This window comes from Sinocyclocheilus rhinocerous, unplaced genomic scaffold (assembly GCF_001515625.1).
Source record: "Sinocyclocheilus rhinocerous isolate Xijiao unplaced genomic scaffold, SAMN03320098_v1.1 scaffold108, whole genome shotgun sequence".
NCBI lineage: Eukaryota > Metazoa > Chordata > Actinopteri > Cypriniformes > Cyprinidae > Sinocyclocheilus > Sinocyclocheilus rhinocerous.
In genome coordinates, this window is record NW_015635033.1 from 164,356 (window position 1) to 176,510 (window position 12,155).

The 12,155-nt window shown below is 35.4% G+C and overlaps 1 pseudogene; it reads right to left on the reverse strand.

Annotated features, from left to right (window-relative positions):
- Positions 1–10,351: 10,351 nt before the first annotated feature.
- Positions 10,352–11,548, reverse strand: LOC107746252 (leucine-rich repeat-containing protein 30-like; annotated as a pseudogene).
- Between the last annotated feature and the right edge of the window lie 607 nt (positions 11,549–12,155).

Genomic DNA, 12,155 nt, shown 5'->3' on the forward strand with positions numbered 1-12,155 from the left:
TGTGTGTGTGTGTGTGAGTGAGTGAGTGAGTGAGTGAGTGTGTGTGTGTGTGACGGCAGGAAAGTTTACAGGTTTGGGGTCCACAAGGGAGCACCAGAGGGTCCGTCAGAAATTACTTAGAGAAAAAAATAAAATAAAGTATAAATAAATAAGTAAATATGAGCAAAATAAAAAAAATATTGATATAAATAAATAATTTTGATTAAAATAAATACATAAATACAGTATAACAGTACAGTACCACATTGAATTGTGACTCGATACTAAAATAACTGACTGAGATGCAGACTGAGATTCCAGAGAATGATTTGCTTTACTAATATTCTAACATATGAAAAATAGTCATAATAAAGGTGGATCTCTTGTGTGTTTGTGTATCTGTATAGGAAGCATTTCTTTCATAACCTGCTGAGTCGCACGCTCATCTTCTGCTGACCGCAACACTCTCATTCGTGAAGCTAAAGCACTTTATAAATATCGCTCTGGATGAGCATGAGCTCCAAATGCTGTGAACACACATGAGCAGATTACAGACTCTTCTGCTCCTGATTAGTTAGAGATTCACAGACCGAGACGTTCATTGCTTCTGCTGCATCTATTCAGACATGAAAGAGTCTCAGCCTTCAGATGTTCCTGATGACCACACGCTCTCTCAGCAGCAGGTCAGGGTTTCAGTGTTTATGTGGAGTCGTCTGAATCTGCAGCAGATCTGATCAGACTTTGCTGTTAAACCTGTTTCACACTCGATCTCCTCCACGTCTGATTGAGAGTTTAGAGTGTTTTATCCAGTAAAAGCTCTTTTACATCTGCAGCAAAGTCATATTTTTGCTCAGTTTGAGTCTGAATAAATTGAGCTGTTTTGTCCATATTCTCAGTATATCATATTTATTTATTTAACTGCATATTTTTAGCCTCTGAATAAAATCAAGCTGTTTTTTTCCACTCTGTATCAGACTATATGAGTGATAAAACCCTGCTGGATCAAATATGATACAAAAAAATAAATAAAAAATCTTAAAGGTGACATATCATGAAAATCTGACTTTTCCAGGTTGTAAGTGCTATAATCAGGTCCCCGGTGCATCTACCAACCAAGGAAACGTGAAAAAGATTAACCCAGTAACTTTGTTTTGGGAAGCCTTTTTCTGCAAGCGTCTGAGAAAACGAGCGCGTCGGATTTCGCTCCCTTGGTGACGTGGCGAAGGGATCTCATTACAATATTACCGCCCCTTAATCTGTAAGTTTACACCCACGGTGACATCATTGTGTTTTCGCAAGCGACAACGGTGCATTAGTTCTAATGCCATGGTGAAAGTTTGAGCAAAGCATGCTAACTGTTCTGTGTTTGGCTGCACAGACGAGCACAGAACACTGTTTAGAGTCCCAGCCTCAGAGACAACAGAGCAGTGCATTTATTGATTTATTTACTGTATATTGCTGCTGCCACACAGATCTAAAATAAACAAGCGATTTATTTCCCAGCTGTTTACCTTCACAGACATAACCCACTGTTTTTGTAACTCGTGTGTTGTTAACGTAAACTTGTGTGTGAATGAGAACTTAGTTTAGTACTCACATGCTATTACATATTGTAAAAAGGGGCATAATATGTCACCTTTAATCTAAATCTTTATTTAGAGATTTTTCTGACTATTAGGTCACGGTTAAATACAGTTCAATATTAGTCACATATTACTTGAGAGACTGTATGCTGTCAGAAGTGCACACTGATGCTGTAATGTGTCTGAAACAGGACTAATGTGCTCAGAATGAGCCTCTTTTGGCGATCTGGAGAGTAGAACCTCATAAATGCCTCTATATTTAGAGGAGCAGTGTCTGCAAACATGTAGAGTTTCATTCAGAACAAACGCACCGCTCATATTCAGACCGAGACCTTGAGCTGAAGCAAACAAACACGGCGGGTCTCCAGCCTCAGTTTGGGAAGATTCTCTGTTAAACAAGCTTATTAAATTTAAAGCTGGCACGGTGATTGAATTTCATCAAACTCAGACTCGGTCCAAAACAACTGCCCTCCTTTGTGTGCGTTTAAGCGGAGGGACACGTTCTGAGCAAACGCTGATGTTTGTGATCATAGTTCTTGTCGATGATATCGGCTCACTGAAATGCTAAAGCAACAGGAGCAGTCAGATATATCGTGACGTTTGATAGATAACGTCACAGCGTTTCCTTAACAAGGTCACGACTCAAATACACTCAAACTCAACTCGACTGAACTGTTTGTCTCACACTGACGTTTCACAGATGCATTGACTTTTAGGGAAATATAAGGAAGTGAGAGAAACTGATAAACATCTAAATGTCTCTGATTACAACATACCTTCATCATCATCATGTTTCCACGCGAACAAAGAGCATGAGTACAGATATATAAATACAGTACGGTATGGAAACAATTATCACTCAGAAATTGCTGATACATTTCAATGAAACATCAAATTAAACATGAAACTGTAGAATTATGTAGAAATACTGAAACTGTGTTTTCTTGTAAAACATATTCCAGTGATCAGTGTTTTACTTACAACTTTAAAAAAATTACAGTATATATATAAAAATCTGTAAAAAAAAAAAAATAAATAAATTTTAAAAAAAATCTGAAAGTATTAGGGTATTAAATTTTAATAATTTTGTTGTTTTTGTCATTTTTATTAGTTTTCATTTTTTAATATGCATATACAGTTTTTATTAATTTTTATTTATTAGTTTTATTAATTTGAGCTAATTTAGTTAAATTACACAAAAATGGGAAATGCTGAAATAAAAATGTTTAATTTCTTTACATTATATTATAAATTTTATATAATATATCTATATGTATATTTATATGTTATATTCTAATTTTATTTCAGATAATGTTTATTTAGTTTCGAGTAAAAATCTGAAAGCACTTTCAGATAATTAATTTTCAGAATTAATTACAAAGAAACGGCGAGCAACACACTGAACTGAATGTGAAATTTTGAAGTAAAAAGACTGAAAAATGTTTCTAGTAAAACATAAAAATAATTTTTTTTTTTTTCTTCCAGGACATTTTCTGTTAACTTTCATGACATTTTCTTTAACCCTAAACCACAACAAAATACAATGCATAATCCTTCATATTAAAACAGTACATATATATATATATATACTTCATGTTTTTCCAGTGTGTCAGTTTGCCAGATGTGCTTGATTTTAACAGGCTCTTTGAAATGTATTTTACAGCACATTGTGGAAATACAGCAGGAAACCTGCAGCTGATTATTACATTATTTCTGTACGCATGAAGCAGAAGTTGCTCAAGGCTGTTGTGCAGATGAGAAAACCTCCCTCACATCTATTCATGGGTAAAACGAAGGGCCATATCAAGCCTGATTGAAAGTATAGAGAAACGAAGGACTCTGTGCTACTCAAAAAAAAAATTATTTTCAAAATGAGATGGATTTTCATTTCCAAACATACGGTTTAGGATTGAGTTCAGAAATGCAGATGTTTTGATCAGGTTCACAGATACTTGAACCAGAGGAAGTTCAAGATGTTCCTGCTTTACCAGGATTTTATATCGATTGATTTCGTTCATGTCGGTCAGGAGTACAGAGGACAATCAGAGAAAGGGCTCATGGGAAATCAATGCCTGCCGTGTATAAAGCGTTCCTGGTGTTGTGCGTTCACTCACGGAGAAGAAGCGGCTCATGATCACACTCTTCATCTGAACTGCTCAAAATATACAAAAACATGTTTCGGAATTGCAAATGCTCACACAGCTCAGTATTTGCTATATATTATTATATATTTTAATTGCTAATAACCCCAAAATGCACGTATTGATTATGTATCATGATATGACTGAAATAGTCTTCTTCATCAGGGCATTTTAGTACTATTGATATACTGTACTATTTTATTTTTTATTAATATTTAGAATTAAATTGTATTTTTATATTTACACTTTTCACTTTAATTTTGGTTAAAATTTTATTAATTTTGTTGTTGTGTCATTTTCATTAGTTTAGGTAGATAGACAGATAGACAGACAGACAGACAGATAGATAGATAGATAGATAGATAGATAGATAGATAGATAGAGAGACAGACAGACAGACAGACAGACAGATAGATAGATAGATAGATAGATAGATAGATAGACAGACAGACAGACAGATAGATAGATGGATGGATAGATAGATAGATAGATAGATAGATAGATAGATAGATAGATGATAGATTTTATACATTTTTATTTATTAGTTTTATGTTCAGTTGTGTTTTTTAAGTTAAATAGTTATAGTGTTATGAAGTTATAGTGCTGAAATAAAAATAAGTTTATGTTTGCACTTCTATATGATATGATGTGATATTTTATTATATATTGTATTATATTGTTTCAGATAACCTTTTTTATGGTTTTAGTTAATGAAATAACTTTGCATCAGGGTTATTGATCAAAATACCGTTAAATAACTGGAATGTAAGGAAGTATAAGTAAGGAACTGAAATTTAAAGAATGACTTTTAACCATACAAACAAAGTTGTTAGGATAAACTCATTCATAGACAGATTCGGGAGGAGGTCTTCTCTGAATGTTGCACAACACTGTTGAGTCAGTCATTTGTTTTTCATACTTTGACATATTGGTTCCGTCATATGATTATAATAACTCCAGCATGATTGAGTTTCCCACAGAGACATGTGTTCACCACTAGAGGGCAGATCCTCACTGGAGTCCAGCAGATTCACTCAGTTCATGTCTGAATGCTAGTGTTGCTAATGAACAGACATAGACATTTACAATGCATATCTAGGGAAGAGACAGAACAAAAATGTTGATGACATCATCGCACACTTATGGATGCATAAAAGATTATTGTCCAATCAGCAACACAAACACAAGCTCTTTGCTCAAACGAACTGTTTCAATACACTCTTAAGGGTTTAAGGGTTCCATGAAAACCTTTTAACATCCATGGAATCTTTCCAATGATCAAAGGGTGCTTTATAATAATAATAATAATAAAAGAAAATCATGGTTCTTTTAAGAACTGATCGATGAAAGCTTCTTTGAGGAAACAAAAATGGCTCTTCTATTGCATCGCTGCGACCTTCTAGAAATGTTATTTTCAGGAGTGAAGAGACGTGTGAAGGTGATTGTTTGAGGCCGGATGAACTGTTTACCTGATGACAAGTTGTTTCAAATCAATACTTTTCAAATGACTGCATCTGTGTTTCCTTCCCAGCTAACAGAGAACGTTCTCAGAACTGGTCTTTAATAATGTTCTCAAAACATGATTACAAAAACATTATTTAAACATCATTCATGGAATGTTTGTTTCAAAACACTTTGAAATGTTACTAGTTGTTTTAGAATGTTCAGAGAACATTTAAATGTAACGTTCTCATAGAGTGTTTGTAAAGATGATAGAATGAAACGTTTCCTTAACATTCACATAACCGATCTTTTTTTTTTTTTTAAACTGGATGTTTTGAGCGTTGAGAGAGCATTCAGAAATAATGTTTTCATCACTTAATGTGCACGTTGGCAAAGTGTGCTTAGAACAGTGATGTGGGTTCCTGCAGCAGAGCTGGTACAGAGGAACAAAAGGCGAGCCACTCCAAGTCTCCTGTGTCCAAAATCCAGAATGAGCCTTGACAGAGACAAACTAGTTTAATCAGCATCCAAGAAGAACGAGATGAGGAAATTGGAAAAAGAGTCGAGCCAAAAGCATCTCCGTCCTGCACGCAAACAAACCAACCAGTCTGAAATCTGCCTGCATGCTTTCATAGTGAGCTCAGGCCGTGTTATCTTGAGAAGCACACACAATTATGCACTCACACCTCATTAGTTACACTGTCATCGTCCAGTGCAATTAATGCAACAGTCGCATCGGATGGACTGCAGTGTAAAGCAGGGTAACTGCACAGTCCCGGCCTCACCTTCAGCGCTCGGGTCCGATAAGAGACACCGCTGAATGTGTCCGGGCCTGAAGCGCTTCACACTGAGGTGTTTGTAACCCAGCAGCGCATGAATTCCTGCAGGAGCCAGACGGGTTTGAGCACGTCAGTCAGTGTGTGTGTGTGTGAGGCGATGCGCCGCAGGACGTCTGTGCTGATGGAGGAGGACCACGAGCTCTGAACAAAGATCTTATCGCTCTGTGTTGCTCTTTCATCACTCAGTTTGTGTTTCATTACATAACATTACATCTGTCTCAGACGTTTCTCATAGTGTCTGCCAAGAGAACACACACACACACATTTTGTTACATATATACAATGAATGCAAGTCATCCCAAATCAATGTAAAATTCCTTAGGAGAATTAAAAACAGACACAGATGAGTCAATTGTTGTCATTCAGTAGTAATAAAGAATGAGGATAGCAGCTCAGATCATTTGATGAGAAATGTTTGAGTTCATATTTTGATTGCATTGACTTTTATCTTGGCAGACCTGAGAACAATTTGAAACATTGATGAGATCTCTTCTTAAACTCTACAGGAGACACATGTTATATCACACACACACAAACACACACACACACACACTCACACACACACACACACACACACTCCTTCTCCATATACACTACATCACTGGGACCCATCATTCAGGTGCATGGTTTTTCCTACCATTGCTATGCTGATGACACACAGCTCTATCTCTCCTTTCAACCAGATGATCCGACGGTACCTGCTCGGATCTCAGACTGCCTGACGGACATCTCAGTATGGATGAAAGAACATCACCTGCAGCTCAACCTGGAAAAAGAGAGTTTCTCATCTTCCCAGCCTCCCCATCAGTCCAGCACCAGTTTACCATCCAACTGAGCTCCTCAACGATTATCCCATAGAGTTCAGCCAGGAATCATGGGGTAATTCTTGATGATCAGCTGACCTTTAAAGATCACATTGCAAAAACAGCATGATCATGCAGGTTCGCACTACACAACATCAGGAAGATCTGACCCTTTCTAACAGAGCGTGCAACACAGCTTTTCGTCCAGGCCCTTGTCATTTCTAGGCCGGACTATTGCAATGCTCTTCTTCTTATTTCTGATAAAATAATGCCAAAACTCAACAACACAAACACTAACGCCGAGAGCAGAGTGTCTGGATGCAGAACGAGTGATTTTACAGGCTGTGAATGCATGATTTACTGATACAGACGCAGATGCATCACCTCATTATGAAGCTCTGATTGATGTCGAGATCTTTGACTGGATCTTCAGATAAACTCCATCATAGAATTCACGATTCAAGTCATTTATTCAAATGCATTTAATAAATAGGAATCAATGAATCACATCAGCATTGACATTTAATTTCTCTGAAAACGTCTTTTTACATGTTTAATTACAAATTATTGTTAGAGATCCTCAGGAACTCCATCCATCCTGAAGTGGCTGATGAAAACCACGACCTTCGCGATGAACAGAATATTTCTTTACCAATCAACGATACTGCGAGAAATATTTTTTCAGAAATGAACTTTGAAGTGTAATGTTTCTCGAGGATCAAGAGTGCAGGTTCGGCGTTATAGAGTGGCAAGAATCATTACACTTCAAGGCCGTTTTAGTATATTTTCTCATATGGTTAATAAATGGAGGTATATGAGCAGAAATATCAAATGGGCTTTAATGATAAAGCATGTGGCTCAAACTGTTTCTCGCTGAGGGCTTTCAAAACATTCTTTGGTTTTACAAAAGGAGCTCAATTCTATGTTTCTGCTGGGTAATATAATAAATGCAATCAGGTATCTACTGTATCATATTTGAGATGTGAATTTTCTAAGGCTTTAAATGATCAACATGATTAGAATGATCAAAAAATAAAAAGCTCTTTACAAACATCCAGCTTCAGCTGGAGCTTCTCGTGTCAGATCTTGACTGATTTTGATCAAGTAAAGGTCAGAATAACGTCAGTAATATCTCCAGATGAACACTTACTGGACTGAAGCAGCTCAGCTTTACTTGATTCTCCATCAATCATGTTTTAGAGTCTCAAATCTGATCCTCAGGATCTTTTGAGGAGCGTTTGTTTCCAGAAGCTTTACTTTCACTGTTCCTCAGCGGAGGAATGATCTTCACAAGCCTCCAGAACATCTCACATCTTCTGAGGAGCCTTTATTTCTTCAGCTCTCAATCACTGCATTATATGTTTGGAGCATTTCAATCTCATCTTACTGAGACAGATTACTGGAGATATAGAGCGACCACTGATATTTATAGCATTTTATGTCAGTATCTGCTCTACTGTTATAAAGATCTCACTGATTTAGATCAGAATTCACCATATAAATATCAGCATCTGCAGCAAATTATTATAGTTTTCTCCATATTCTCACTATATTCACAATATATAAGAAACCACAACTAGATCCTAGTGAACTGGCAAATTACAGACCCAAGAAATTATTCAGTAGATCCTTAACAAGAAAATAACTGGCTTGTGTTCACATCACAACGCATATAAATCTACAGCGTATGCTGTTGTTAATCACTTATATGATTTCTTCAATAAACCCGTGTTTATTACTTGTCAGCATTTATTGTGTTGTAAACAGAGTTCGTACTGAACTGAGGCTGTGTTCATAACTTCTATACTAGGCCTAGTATATAGTGCACTTACTTTGAACTTATTTCCATTTAGGAATTAATAGTAAATTGCACAAATCACTGAAAAATCAGTTGCTGCCTTAATTCTTTTTTTAAGTTAAATCAAAGTGGCTCTACAAGTTATATCTCGTATAACTAGTTGAAACTGGTTAAACTATTATAATTACGTTCAAATAATGAAAAAAAAACATGTTCTCGTGACTTATTAATCACATCATTTTTTGCAATTACAAAGAAACGGCAAGTAACACGTGAAATTTTAAAGTAGACAGACAGAAATTGTATTTTCTTGTAAAACATATACTCCAATAATTTATTTACATTTTTATTTTTATTTTTTTTACAGTGTAATAATGTGGTTTTGTCTATTTTTAAATAATAGTGAATTAAATAAAATAATTAATTTTTTTGTTTTTAGTATCAGAGTTAATTCACACACTACATTTTTTTTTTTTTTACTCAGAAAACTAATAAATTCCACAAACGCATCAAATTAAATGTGAAGTTTTTGAAGTAGAAAAACTGAAATAGTATTTTCTTGTAAAACACTCCAATAATTTATTTATTTACAACTTTGAAAAAAATCATTTTTACAGCGTACTTGAATTATCAATACAAAACAACCATTTACAATATAATAAACATGCGGCATGATGAGGTCACGTGACTGCATTGCATACGGTTTCACTCATAATGTTTATGAATAGTATTATAATGCACAGTATTTAATAAGTAGTCATCTAGTTCTGAAGACAAATACGTTTTTTATTGCTCTCACTCATATTAAGACTGAATTGAAATATTTTATATGGCAAAGATTGCAGCACAATGTATTTGAATTGAATATAAACGGGTCAGATTTCTGTAATAGTGCAAATAAACTCAATGCGTTTTAAATGCACAATAACTGCTTTAATATATTTATCATTAATAAATCCCGATTGCTAACTGATTAACTAACTGAATATTGCTTGTTTCACAGCTAGCCATATTTAACCATGTTTTTAATTAAATAGTTCGTGCAATGAACAGATTAAAGGCTGCTTTTAAGCTATTTGAATAAATGCATTTTGAAAATATGTTAAATATGTTATTTAAATAAAAGCAAATAATAAACTGTCATGATTTGTCTGTTTCAGTGATGTATGACTGACAAATATGCATCACATTACGTTTGTTTATGTTGTGGCATCCGAATTAATGGAAATTTATGTGCAATTCAAATACATAAATCCTACATTTAGGCCAAAATATTTTTTGTGTGCTGGGCATTTTAGCAAAAAAAATTTTTTTTTTTCATTAAAAATACAAAAATAAAAAAATAAAAAATATATATATATAGCAAATAAAAAAAAAAGAAAAAAAAAGAAACAAGCATAAAAGCTATAAAACAAATAAATAATTTTTTTTTAAATTACTTTAAAATTTAAATAAAAAGTACTTTAAATAAAAATTTAATAAAAAGTACTTTATTACTTTTATTACTTTAAAATTTATTTACTACTAAATAAAAATCTGGGTCACCATGGATAAAAGTGTCTGCTAAATAATTAAATTGTACAAAAAAAAAATATATATATATATATATTAGCAGTTTTCAAATTTTAATGGTTTTCAATACTATTCTAGCCTTTGTGAATATAAAACCTGCAGGCGTATGAACTCTGAAAGCAGCCGGAATAAAAATAATACAGCTCTTATATCCTCAGAGACACTGTGCTGAAGTTCAGAATCAAAGCTGCATCTCTCAGAGACGGTAAGCAAGCCTTGGACTGATTTCAAGTGCTTCACGTGGCCTTCAGATAGCTGTAGAGCGCCTGCAGGTCTCCGTCCAGAACCTCTTTGATGGGTTTCAGCAGAGGATTGTGTCTGATGTGCAGACCTTTATCCAGCGGATGGCAGGCCAGTTTCTCCAGACGTCTCAGCTGGTGCATCTCCGCCGGCACGCTCTGGATGTCGTTGAAATCCACGTTGAGGAGCTCCAGCTTGGTCAGATGGCAGAGCATCTTGGGAAGCGCGTGGATGCAGTTTCCCTCGACGATGAGGATCTTCAAGTCGGCCAGCGCTTGGATCTGATCGGCGGTGTTTTCCAGTCTATTACAGGCCAGCTGCAGGAACACCAGGCTCTTCATGCTGTAAACGCAGCCGGGGATGTGAGCGATGAGATTGTGTCTCAGGTTGAGCTTCTTTAATCCGGCGAGGGCTGAAAGCGACGCAGGGAGACTAGTTAACTGGTTACCGGCCAGACTCAACAATTCTAGTTTGGTGCATGAACCCAGTTCTTCGGGAACGTCGCTCAGACGGTTACGACATGCGAAAAGCACCTTCAGGTTTCCAAGCCGTCCGATTTCAGGAGGCAAACTAGTCCCCAAAGATTGAGCACCAGCAGGTTCTGCAGGGAACCCACAGACGATGGAACGGATCGCAATGCATTGAGCGAGAGATTGAGCTTCTGCAGCTCTGTTATGTCCCATAATTCCTCCGGAGGATCCGTCAGGCCGCGTCGAGCCAGACTGAGCACTTTGTATCCGAAGTGTGTTGTTGTGTGTTTGCGAATGCGTTCGACCGTCGGAAGGTTTTCGTCTAGACCGGTGCTCTTTCTTCCGGATCGCGTTGTGTCGTCGTCTACAGCGCTTTTGGATTTCTTTCCACCCATTTCTGCTCTCCTTCTCAGCTAGACGCTCTTTAACTCAAGCCTGAGACACGAAGGACATTCCCAGAGCCGTGTGGCGGCACAAACACACGCTCGGAAACATCTCAGTGTGTCAAACAACATGGCCTCGGCAGCTCTTACTGAGTTTCACGAGCCTCTCGTCCAGTTGTTGCTGTCACTTGAGTCACTAACCCTGCGGTCGCTGATAACTAACCCTGATTGTGTTCAGAGACGAGGACGGACAGAGAAATACAGCTCATGCCACTCTTGACCCAAAATAAAGGCATGCACGGACAACTGTTTAGGATAAAGTTAGCCCACTTTTAGGGTTATTGTTAACTAAAACTACTTAAACTAAATGCTTAAATGCATTACTTGAAATAAAATAAAAAATTTTTTTATATAATTTCAAATAGTAGCATTTCTCATTTGTGTTCATTTTAAGTGTAAAAACTAAAACTAAAATAACAAATAATAAAACCTAAATAGATATAAAAAAAACTATTTTCTAATTCTAAGTTTATGTTTAAAAACTAAAATTAAAAATAATAAACACTAAATAGGCATTTTAAAAAAACGTTAAAAAATTATAAATTTTTGTTAAGTTTGTTTAAAAACTAAAAGTAAAATAAAATAATAACTAAAAAAATATATAATAATTTAAGTTAATTTTTAAAAACTAAAACTCAAATTAAAAAAATGCTAAATAAACCATAAAAAAAAATTTAAAAAAAAAATTTCTAATTTTTGTTAAGTTTGTTTAAAAACTAAAATAAATAATAAAAAATAAACACATATTTAAACGACTAATTTCTAACTTTTGTTGTTTGTTTAAAAACTACAACTAAAATAAATGAATAATAAACACCGAATAGACATTTAGAAAAACAAAAAC